The 12,661-nt window shown below is 37.7% G+C and overlaps 1 protein-coding gene across 1 annotated transcript in view; it reads left to right on the top strand.

Annotated features, from left to right (window-relative positions):
• Asah2 (N-acylsphingosine amidohydrolase 2) overlaps positions 1 to 12,661 on the top strand; it is an 87,621-nt gene that overhangs the window by 12,915 nt on the left and 62,045 nt on the right. The window contains exon 2 of the mRNA XM_046456787.2: positions 10,583 to 10,721. The gene's annotated coding sequence lies outside the window, so the exon portion shown is untranslated. The remainder of the gene's footprint in view (positions 1 to 10,582; positions 10,722 to 12,661) is intronic.

The raw sequence follows: 12,661 nt of genomic DNA, 5'->3' as shown, positions 1-12,661 counted from the left end.
GGTGTGAATATATTTTGTATACAACCAGAGATATGAAGAATTATGTTCTATATATGTAAAAAGAACTGTAATGCATTCTGTTGTCATATATAAATGATTTTTTAAAAGGGTAGGGTAGTAGAATTGACATCTTTGTTTTTTTGGCCAAGTTGAAGAATTAAAGTCTTTACTCTCTCTGATTTTTGCACACACCTGAATTAATCCTTTAAAAATATTATCTTTGAATTATGAAAATAATACATGATCATTGCAGCAAAATTCAAAAAATATAGTTAAGTAAAATGGCAAAGATGAGAGAAGCTCCTCAGCTCCCACTGATAAAACACTTGAGCCTTTTGAAGTGTATGTAATATAGCATTGCTCTAGTTATCTCTTTGTCTTTCTCTCCTTCTTTATATTTTCAATAGCTTTAAAACTCATGGCTCTTTCTTTTAAAGCCCTAAGTGGAAATCAACCAACCAACTAACCAACTAACAAACCAACCTATTAGGTGAAAGTATTTTCAAATATGTTATACATTCTACTGTCTTAGAGGTTGTTAAAATGACTCAAATTGTCCCTCCAACCACTGATTATTGTCCTGGAATGAGTAATTTTCAAGTGAGTCCCTTAGCTTTCACTTTTGCTACCTGTTTGCTTGTTTCTAAAAACCTGGATTTTATTCCAATTATAATTTTTTATGGTCAGAAGAAAAAGAACATTTGGTTGAAAGTGTATGCAAATTAAAAGTCTCTGTGATCTGAATGAGCCTGAGTCTCCTATCATATAAATGCATGAATATTATGTCATGTATTTCTTGTAACCAAGAGGCCTTTTATATTTACTTCCCATTTTTGACAATGTCTTAGAGTTGAGATTGCATGAAATTTGATATTGATTTAAAGATATTTTATTATTTTTTGAAAAGTAGAAATGAAACCATTTGATTTGAGGTATTTATTGTACTGAAAGAAATTTAAAAAGATTTATAATTCAACTAAGGAGGCTACTTTGTTAACTGGTATTATATTAGGAGGGCAGGCGGTTTATTATATAGCCCCTTCTATCAAATCTTAGTTGCTTAACATGTAAGCATTCATTTCTTTGCATTTATTATGCAAAGCCTACTCCTGATCTAGAGATCAGTTTCTTTCATGTGGTGACTCAGGAATCTTGCAACCTGGCATCTGGGACACATGGCAATCAGGGTTACCACAGTGGAAGAAGAGAGACCATGTGGAACTTACACCTCCTCTCACATACCTTAGCATGATAACTTCAATTCAGAAGTGACACATGTCCCTGCCACCCACAGCCCATTGGCCAGTAACAACCAGAGGGGAAGGCACCACTTTGCCATAATGCCCATGGAGGAGTGGAGAAGCTGATATGAATGAGTGCTGCAAGTTTTCCCCACAGTGACCTTGGGCAAGTACCTTAACTTTATCTCTATGATGAGGGGATTGGACTTGATGACTTCAGAATTCTTACCTCTCTTACAATCTTTGAATCTAAATGGCTTCTTCTTGTCATAGATTTTTGGTTTTGGTCACTTTGCATGCATTATCTTATCGTTAATCAGAGGCTATAAATACTAGTAAAAGGCCCTTGATTGAGTATGTTGCATAGTGTATCAACTTAAGCTAGAGGACACAGAGGGCAACTGATCTGGTTTTGAATATAGCTTGGCTACGTGACTTTCAGCTGTTTGTTTAACTTCTCTATGACTCAGTTTTTTTCTTTTGTTGTTTCTAATTCAAAGGTAAATTGAGGATAGGAATAGTGCCATCCCCACAGGGTTACTGTGACAACTGAATGAGGCAATTCATTTCATGTTCTTAGAATAGTGTCTAGAACATACTAAGAGTTCAATAAGTTTATTTCATTTTATTTCAAAAATCATTTTTAAAATCTGTTCTTCTTGCCCTGGCTTGATATTATCTACATGTAAGAGCTTAATAAGTCATGCTTGTTTTAATTATTGTTCTTGTCCTGGCTAGATAAGCCAGCCCAGCCCACACATATCACTCTAATTTACTGACCTATAAAATGGGCTCACACCACCTATAGGTGACCTGGGACCAAACCCTTAGCCCCTTCACACTTGTGTTTTATCAACTTTAGCTTAGATACCATCCTTGCCTGCCCCCATTTGGTTCTAACACCTGAGTTGCATCCTGCCTTTGACTCCTCCAAGCTCAGTATGTCTGCTTGATTTCCCAGCTCTGACTTTCCCTTACAGACTCCTTGGCTGGACCCTTGGTCTCCTGGGGAGCCTTCTTACTTCAGGAGGGGACTTCCAACCCTAGCCTCAACTCCTCAGGACTTGGCTCTGCCTCTGCCTTCAGTTCAAATTGCGGATTGGTCTTGGCCTCCGCAAAGTGGAGGGGACATCACATAGACACTCTGAATTTATTAGCTCTACTTTTTGAGCCTGGCTATTTCAGATGTCACCTGGCCTTATCACCATCCCAAATCAATGACAAATCTAGGGTGTTAAGTTCTCCTGCAGGGACTACCCCTCCAGATAGATTGATATATAAGAAAGAACATTTTCCTCCCCAGACCCTACGGGATTCTCCCCTAACCCCATGGATCTTAAGTGAATTATCTTTGGGAGGAGTTAGAGGATTATAGCAGAAAGAGAATGTGAGAAATGATGTACATTCACTCTCTGGCATAAGATCTGTGGTTCCCTTCCCCTTTTGCTTCTTGACTAATGTAATCTGTGCATGGTTGCCAATGAATTTGTTCATACAAAGAAGTGGGCAATTCTTACCAGACAGGTTTCCCCCTCGGGTTCCCAACCCATAATGGCCTATATGCCTTTGTTCCAAGCTCTGTTCAGCCTCTTTTCTCCTTCCCTGTATTGCCCAGAAAGAACAGGATGAACTTTGATACAACCGGTTTGCTTTCTGCTTCTCTTGGTCTTTCTTTTTTCAAGTTTTATCAAAGGATAACGTGGTACATTTCTAACAGGTGCACAGTACAGGTGGGAAATGCTAAGCATCTGAAATTTATGTGGAGGGCAAGAGTTACATCAAAAGATATTGTCACCCTGTCCCTGAAATGATGATAAATGCAGCTGTAGCCTGCTTTCTTCCAATCTCCCTTTTTAATCTTGTACGGCAAACCGGTCAAATTTGTCAGTGCCAAATGAAATAATTTTTTATCTATGGTTCTGGAAAAAGATAAATCATCAGAGAATAATTTCCAAATACTCTGACAAAGCCCTGCACTGTTTATCTAAAAGTGGAGAAATAGGGAGGTTTCGCAATTCCAATTTTATCTAGATTTAAAACCCTTTGGATGAGTTGAAAATAGCAAAAGACATTACTCTCCCAAGGCAGAGCTTATCAAACTCTGATAGGGAGATCTTTGGAAACAAGCATAAGGAACACGCCAAGAAAATATAATTGCAGTATATGATTTTAAATGCACGAACTTAACACTGTTGGGTATTTACCTTCAGCCTTGTTAATATAACTAATTGGCATCTCATTATAGAATTACCAAAGAACTTTTAAGACCTTTATTATCTATTGGATCTTTTAACAAAGACAAATCTCTTGCTAGTCCCTATTTTTCTAATAAGGAAAATAAAAATCAGAGGGACTAAGGAAATAAATCCCAATCTTTAGATTCAAATCCCAATCTTCCCGTACCCTCAGGGTCTCTCCTTACCATTTTACTTTGCATCGAGGGTAAGACAGAGGTAAATTGGGGAGAGAAATGGTTTAATCCTGGTGTAGTTTGCTCTGATAACTGAAAAACATAAGAAATATTGTCAGCATCTATTTGTATCCTTTGCTGGGCTTTGTGAGCTTCCTGGGAGAGGAAGATCAGTGTGCTCTTCCATCAAGCTCCATCTTCTTCCGTGCCCTGGTGCTGTGCTTGGAGCTGGGACTGCTTTCAGGGACTTGGGCTCCTCAGTTCACTGTGGCACATTCCTAGTTACAATCTTAGCATATCATAGGCACATAAGGCTTAAATAAGAATCATATGATCCAGCTTGACACAGAAAGGACCTATCTTTTGCTTGTGGGTTGAGATCACAGTTAAACTGAGACAAATTAAAAGGTGAACTTATAGTTAGCTGGTCATGGGACTGCTAAGGAATTCAAAAAGATCTTTCCATCCTCTACAAAATCCATTAGACATGATAATGTACTACTATTCCAGCTTATATACTTAAAACTATTTTTTTCTTGGACCTAATGAAAAATCTATTACACTATACTGCTCATCATTTTTTACTTTAAAAATGTTTCCAGAAACAAGTATATAGAGTCCAATGCTTAGAATGCATACATTTTCTAAAGTGAGGTCCAATGCTTGCTTTTGTGAGATTTAGTATAGACAGGTTCTCAGTTAAAAATAACAGAATCCATTCCATGGAACTGGGGGAAAAAATAATTTAGTAAGAGAGAGAACTCTCAGAATCATTGGGAATGCCGAAGTCAGGACTGAGGCTGAGCTCCCAGGAACAGCTCCCTATTTTAAATTGCAGAACTGAGCTGCTCAGGCATAGCTGCCTCCATCAGTATGGAGTAAGGAAGCCGAATGCAGTGTCCAGAAGCAGACAGCAGGCAGTTGGCAGAAAACTATGCTGCCAAGATCCAAGCCAATGAGATGGCTGTCCCATGCCCTGCCTTTCTCTCCAAGTGCTTCGGTTCTGATTTGAAGACTCATGCGGTACATCCGGAAGGCAGAACCTAAACCATGTCAGGAAGTCTAGCCCACCTTCTGCACACTAGGATTCAAAATGTGTGTGGGGTAAAGCACTGCATGGTATTAGCCATAGTGCTTTTAACCTGCGTCTCTTCAGTTAAGCAGCACATTATTCCTTATCTATTTGTCTTTTCATCTGTTCTAACCATTTGTCCGTTCATCCATCCATTCACTCTCCCACCTTCTATCCAACCCTTGCAGTTTTTATATTGTTTCTTTTCTAAAAATCTGTTTTAGAATGCATCTCTGAACAATAAAAATCTCTTTAAAGAGTATCATCACAATTCCATTATTGCGCTCACATTTTTAACAATAATCCCTTAATACTGTCAAATATCTAGACAGTATTAAAATTTCCCCAATTGCCTCACAACTTAATAAAAATGCTACTTTTGAATTGGGTTCCAAATAATGTTGGTTTGGGGCTTACAACACACAGTTGGTTGATATGTCTCTTAAGTCTCTTTTAATCTATTCTCCCCTCCCCTCCCCTCTCCTTTCCCTTTCACTACACATTCTTGTTCTTGCTGTTCTCCTCTCTCATAGCTCCACTACTTTCTTCTGCTCCAGCTCCTCATCCTTTCTCTTCCTTTCCACTTCCAATTTATTAACGAAATTGGATAATTTATCTTAGGGAGTTTCATCATCTTCATTTGGCTTACCATGTCACCATAGTGTCCTCTGACATGGTCAGTTGTTCTTGTACATTTCCTACACACAGGAACTTATATGTAGAGGCTGATCTGATCTAAGTTTAGCTTCCTGGTAAGAATTCTTGAGAGGTAAGGTTTTGTACTTTATTCAAACACTTTACCTCCTTCTCAAGTCTGTCATTCCTTCCTCATTTATAGATGGAACACTTTGGCAGTTAAGAAACCGTCCCTCAACAATGGTTTGGCTTTCCAAAAGTACATTTTTTTTACAGGAAAAGCTGAGTACATTCTTGATTTCTCTTCTTTTCTTTTTTGGTACCAGGAACTGAACTCAGGGATACTTAACCACTGAACCACATCCCCAGACATATTTTTATTTTTTTATTTTAAAAGGGGTCTCACTAAATTGCTTAGGGTCTCAGTAATTTGCTGGGGCTGACCTTGAACTTGTGATCCTCCTACTTCCTGAGCTACTGGGATTACAGGTGTGTGCCACTGCACCCAGCTATATTCTTGATTTCTTTTTTTTTAAATTTTTATTGTTGGTTGTTCAAAACATTACATAGTTCTTGATATATCATATTTCACACTTTGATTCAAGTGGGTTATGAACTCCCATTTTTACCCCGTATACAGATTGCAGCATCACATCGGTTACACATCCACTGTTTTACATATTGCTATACTAGTGTCTGTTGTATTCTGCTGCCTTTCCTATCCTCTACCATCCCCCCTCTCCCCTCCCCTCTTCTCTCTCTACCCCCTCTACTGTAATTCATTTCTCCCCCTTGTATTATTTTTCCCTTTCCCCTCACTTCCTCTTGTATATAATTTTGTATAACCCTGAGGGTCTCCTTCCATTTCCATGCAATTTCCCTTCTCTCTCCCTTTCCCTCCCACCTCTCATCCCTGTTTAATGTTAATCTTCTCCTCATGCTCTTCGTCCCTACTCTGTTCTTAGTTACTCTCCTTATATCAAAGAAGACATTTGGCATTTGATTTTTAGGGATTGGCTAGCTTTACTTAGCATAATCTGCTCTAATGACATCCATTTCCCTGCAAATTCTATGATTTTGTCATTTTTTAATGCAGAGTAATACTCCATTGTGTATAAATGCCACATTTTTTTTATCCATTCGTCTATTGAAGGGCATCTAGGTTGGTTCCACAGTCTTGCTATTGTGAATTGTGCTGCTATGAGCATCGATGTAGCAGTGTCCCTGTAGCATGTTCTTTTTAGGTCTTTAGGGAATAGACCGAGAAGGGGAATAGCTGGGTCAAATGGTGGTTCCATTCCCAGCTTTCCAAGAAATCTCCATACTGTTTTCCAAATTGGCTGCACCAATTTGCAGTCCCACCAGCAATGTACAAGTGTACCCTTTTCCCCACATCCTCGCCAGCACTTGTTGTTGTTTGACTTCATAATGGCTGCCAATCTTACTGGAGTGAGATGGTATCTTAGGGTGGTTTTGATTTGCATTTCTCTGACTGCTAGAGATGGTGAGCATTTTTTCATGTACTTGTTGATTGATTGTATGTCCTCCTCTGAGAAGTGTCTGTTCAGGTCCTTGGCCCATTTGTTGATTGGGTTATTTGTTATCTTATTGTCTAATTTTTGGAGTTCTTTGTATACTCTGGATATTAGGGCTCTATCTGAAGTGTGAGGAGTAAAGATTTGTTCCCAGGATGTAGGCTCCCTATTTACCTCTCATTGTTTCTTTTGCTGAGAAAAAACTTTTTAGTTTGATTTCTTAATTTCCATCCCTTCTTGCTTTTTCTCTACCAATTTTCAGAATTGGTAGAAATGTTTTAAACAGCAAGTTACTTTTGGAAGAACAAGTTCTAGGGGTTTATATCATAGTAAAGGGGTGATAGCTCACAATAGTCTATTATATATTTTATAAGTAACTAGAAGACAGGAGCTTTGAGGCTCCAAATACAAACTAATGATAAGGAGATGGAAATATTTATTATTCTGATTTCATTTGTGTACACTGTATACATGAATTGAAATAACACATTGTGTATCATGAGTATATACAATTATCATGTGTTAGTCAAACATCTAAAAAATTCTTAAGGAGATAGAGATCTTAACTACCCTGATTAGACCATTACACATTGTACATATATTTTGTATTATTACTGAGTATGTCATAAATGTGTACAGTTAATATGTACAACTAATAATAATAAAAGGTATCATTATGATATCATGGATTTAAACATATCTAATTTCTTCAACTCATTGCAAATATTTCTTTATTCAGATACTCTATTTAATCAGTCTTCTGTTGTTGGAAATATCTTTAGCTCTTTAAACAGTTCTAATAGTCTTAAAGATTTCCAGTATAACAAAATATTCCAGATTCAGTTCATGTAATTCCTGTTCTAGATTCCCAAACCATCTATTTCTCCAAGGATCTCTGGTTCTTTGAGCAAGAAATGATATTTAGAGATGACAATCTGGATGCTATATGAAATAGTGTTTACTAGAAGTAATTCAATTTTCAATATTAGAAGAGTTAAAAATTGAAAGGATGTGAACATTAATGTGGAGTATATGAAATTAACATCATGTTTAAGACTCCAATTTGCTAGGCATAAAAAGAATACTAAGAAAATTTGTGATGCTAGTGATTATTATTGTCTAGGAGTTAAGGTTTTGGAGAAATATTCTTCTAGCTTGAATGCAGATTTTCCCCAGTTGCCTTTACTTTGTATTAGATAGTTCCTTCCTCCCTGTTAGGGTGTTAAGAGACCAAGAACATAGCTTGTTTCATCCTATCTAATGAGGAGTGGACATGTGGACTTTCATATCCCCAGAGGCTGGGTGCCATGACTGGGTCAAGGTGATATACAGATAATGAGACTTTGGTGAAGGGTAATAAAGTCTTGTCTAGGAGTCTGACTATTTAGACTCATATCCTAGAATAAACATGCCTGATTCATGCTCATTTTTAACTGTTTTGTTCTATAGACTCCTTGATCTTTCTGTCTTCCTCATCTGTAAAATGGGTAGACCCTGTGTACATGAATCAATGTGTTGAGGCAGATGGTAGAGAAAGACAGTTAACTTATCTTTGCTAACAAGGTTAATGTGAGAGTCACTCAGATAGAAATAAAATATATGCACAAATTAAAATATTTAGAGTGACTGCATTTTCATCTCACCCCAGGGTGTGGGAGCTTGTTCCTGGCTATGGGAGCCAGGTATTTTGATGGTCACTATGAGTTCTCTGGGCCCAGCATCTTCCTTCTCTGTTATAGTTGGAATCTCCTTGATTCTTACTCCTTTATTGATCAGGTATGGATCTTGAAGTGTTGTCTAGAGAAGTTTATGTTATGCCATTATCATCTACCAAACCCTGGTCAAAATGATCTTATCTGACTTGATTGTTGGTCACTAAGTAGGACTCTGTGAGTGGGCCACAGCATGGCTCCTTTTAATGAAGAGGAGGAGGGCTGAAGGGGCCTGGAAGAGACCCTGGGGCCAGTCTGGAGATCTTCCACTGCAATGGAGATGGGCAGGAGAAGGAAATCCAATGGCAGGTCATCAGGGTTATCTGTTATTTTTATCTAACATCATTCCACCTCGATGAGATTTTTTTGTTTTTGTTTTTGAGAACTACCTTTCGCTTTTTGAGCATAGTCTTGTTTAGATTTCCATCTAAGGCCGGCCTCATGGCATACGCCTGTAATCCCAGTGGCTCAGGAGGATTTTGAGTTTAAAGCCAGCCTCAGCAAACAACTCAGTGTCTGTCTCTAAATAAAACACGAAATGGTAGGGCTGGAGATGTAGCTCAGTGGTCCAGTGCCCCTGAGTTCAATCCCTAGTCCCCTCCCCACCCTCTCCAAAAAAAAAAAGATTTCCATTTAAGTGTCTCCACAAAAGAAAAGGGTCAGTACATGATCTGAGCTAGGCTAGTCAGATGTTATCTTTCAGGAAATAAACCCTGAGGGGAGCAACCAAGACCCAACTAGCTGGAAAGCATCCATCTCAGTGGTGGAGATTCAGAGAGAGGGTCACAGAGCTCCTGTTCTCTACCACTGTAGAGCTGCCTGATTCTTGCCCTTACTGAGTCCACTCTTCAACTTTTCTTGCTGCCTTCAAGTGAATGTCCTTCTCTCTCTCCTTCTCGGCACTTACCTTAAGATGGCTTGATTTGTTTTCTGTTGTTTGTAACCCAAAATCCTAGCATAAATGCACTAATAAAAAGAACAAACAAACCTTGTTTACTACCATGATTTAGACTGTTCCCTTCTGCAGGAGCAGATATCTCAGGTACATGACTAAATGACCTGTCTGAAGGCACTTATACCTCAAATATTTCCTTTGGAACTTTGGAGGCCAGGCTATTTTTCTTTTAACTTTGCAAAGAATTAAGTGGTCTACCAGCTAATTCCTGAACAATGTGGACTTAAGGGGGAAAATCCTCAAACTAAACCCAAACAAACAAAATGGGATGGTGGTGTTACCTATTTCTTGTTCTCTATGTCTCATGTGGGTCATTGTTTAACTTCATGTTGCTTTATAGAACACATTCTCCTTTGTGGAAAACACTAAGATGCAAAAAGATGAAAACAAAGCCACCATAATCACCAGATAATTACTTTATAATATTTTGCTATGCTTTCTTATATATGTGTGGTCTTTCTGAGCACAATTCACAAAAATGGGATCATACTGTAAATTTAACTAAATATTATATATTTTATGTCATTGAACTTTTTGAGTATAATTTTACCAGCTGCATACTAGTCTAACCCTATTATTTATTATTTGTATTCTTAGTTAATACTTTGGATTTTCTTTAGAAGCATCTAAAATTAAGATCACTTTTCTCTTTTGAAATTGGTGTAAATATTGTCATATATTTATAGGTAAATATACCCATAGTTCATGCTAATGTCCAATATTCACAACCACTCCTTCTGATTGATGGTTGACTGTTCAGTGGTAAATAGAACAGGTGCTGTCTTTTTATGATTGGATTGTGGTTGCAGGAATACTGAAGAACTTGTCACACTAGAAGAGTTGTATAAAGGCCAAAATGACCTTAGCAACAGGGCCTTCTGTAAACTCTACCTCCGATAACAGGCTGTCCTAGGAGAATTTGCCTACGAGCATTTATTTTTATCAATTTATGTTAATCTGGTCCTTGTACTAAGTCCACAAGGTTATGCTAATGAGCGCTTTATGCTCCTGCTCTTCACAGAAGAACAACTTTCCTCAGCAGGTTTCGAAAAGTGTTTGGGACGTCTAAGCCCAGCAACCTACAAGGGGAAGAGGAACAAGACTCTGAGTGGTCATTTGATCTACTGAGATGCAAACACTCTTTTGAGTAGTAAAATCAGGTAAGAATGATTGCTTTCATCCTGGAGAGGGAGGGGAAAAAAGAATCATGAATTGTCTAATTGTTTTAGAGATGTTGAAAAAATCCTAAAGTTTTTATCTCATTTTCATAACTTTGAGAACCCATTGTGCCAAATTGTTACTTCTCACTGTCATCTTCTGGAAAACAGGGAAAAGGGATTGGCATGTCTGGTCTCAAGACAGGCATTAGTAAAATTTCCCTTTCAGTGATCAGAACTATCCCACACATTTTGCAAACCCTGTGTTCTATCAAAGCATTTCTTCGCAGATTCCTTAAGATGGTTTAGAAGAATCCATCATCAGTCAGAGTGACTGGAGAACCTAAAAACCTGTAGAATGTAATGAGAAGAAATACAATATGGTGGCTAGAAACTGGGTTCTGAATCCTGATTGCAGAGTTGGAAAAAAAATCTCATTTCTGCCACTTCTCGGGTTGAGACCTTGGGAAATTCTTCTCCTAATACTGAGCCTCAGTTTCCGACTCTACAAATAGGGATATGATGACAATGTTGGTACCTATCTCATAGAATTTCTATAAAAATAAGATCATATGTACCAGGGATACTTTTTCTGATCCTTGGGGTATAGTAAGTGTTCAGAATGGTAGCATTTATCATTAGGTTTCAAAACAGAGAACACTGTACTCCTGCCTGCCTTTAAAGGAAGTTTATAGGAAGCTGGTGCTGAACACCTGTTAGAGAGCCATATGAGAACTTCAGAACCCATTTTCTTAACCCATGCTTGAAGAAACCTGAGCAGTGATATGAGACTCCCAGGACTGATCCTCAAAAGGAGCAATTTGTGACTAAGGTGCTGACACCCCATGCACTGAGAAATGGCAAGAAATTAATGCATTCAATGTGGCCCATACAACCTTTGGTTTCAATCTGAGTAAGATTTATTATGCCTAGTTCATGTTCAAGGCTTTTTTTCTTTTCTTTTTTTTTTAAAGAGAAGTTATTATTTATTCTAAAAATTTATTTCTAAATTCTCAGGACACAGAACAGCCAAACAATGTTTAAAGGAATAAAGATGATTTCACTACCTAATTTCAAAACTTATTTACCACTACTTGAATTAAAAAGCTCTGGAATAGGCAATAAAGACAAATGTATATGGTAGTGGGTCCAGAAATAGGTATCCATGTATATGGTCAATTGATTTTTTTTCTTAGTGAAGTTCCCAAGATATTAATATGATAGAACAATTTTTAAAAAGAAAGAAAAAAGCAAATTAAAACAAAAAAATCTTAACCCTATTGTATGCCATTTTTAAAAAAATCACTTTAAATGAACCACAGGCTATGAGCCTTCTATAAGCCAAGATGACTGACAACATAAAGATTGTCTATGTTAAGTGTAGTCATGTGATAAGAAGCTGTGTACCAAACAGAGGTGCTATATAACACATTAACACATCACACACACACACATATACACACATACACACACATACATACACACACATACATACACACACACATACACACACACGTTTTGTTTGGCCATTTTTGCTCTGTTGAACTGATTACCACTGCTGACCTTCTATATAAGACAACAATGACACTTGATTTTGCATTTGAATTTTCGCCTTTTAGTTGGACTTGAATGACCTGTCTACCTCATGTGTTTCTCCACTCTGTTTAGCTGCCAGAATCACTGCCAACACATTAACATTCTTGTTAAACCACTTTAACTGACTTTACTACCATCTTTAGGGAAATTAACATTTGAGTGAGCACTATTTATTTTTCATTGATGATTAAAATCTGAATTTGAACATTAAGGCAGATGCCTCATCTGCCTTCAGAATGCAAATATACCTTGAGGAGCTGAGCCCATGATTCCGTCTTAAATGGTTCCAGATTACATAATGGTTTCCATTTATTCTGTATCCTATACAGGTTTAGCAGGCTAGAGAG

This window comes from Marmota monax, unplaced genomic scaffold (genome assembly GCF_021218885.2).
Source record: "Marmota monax isolate L192 unplaced genomic scaffold, Marmota_monax_Labrador192_F-V1.1 WCK01_AAM20220418_F8-fsc00166, whole genome shotgun sequence".
Classification (NCBI taxonomy): domain Eukaryota; kingdom Metazoa; phylum Chordata; class Mammalia; order Rodentia; family Sciuridae; genus Marmota; species Marmota monax.
Note: the sequence above shows the minus strand (reverse complement) of the source record. Positions and strands in the feature narration are given on the sequence as shown.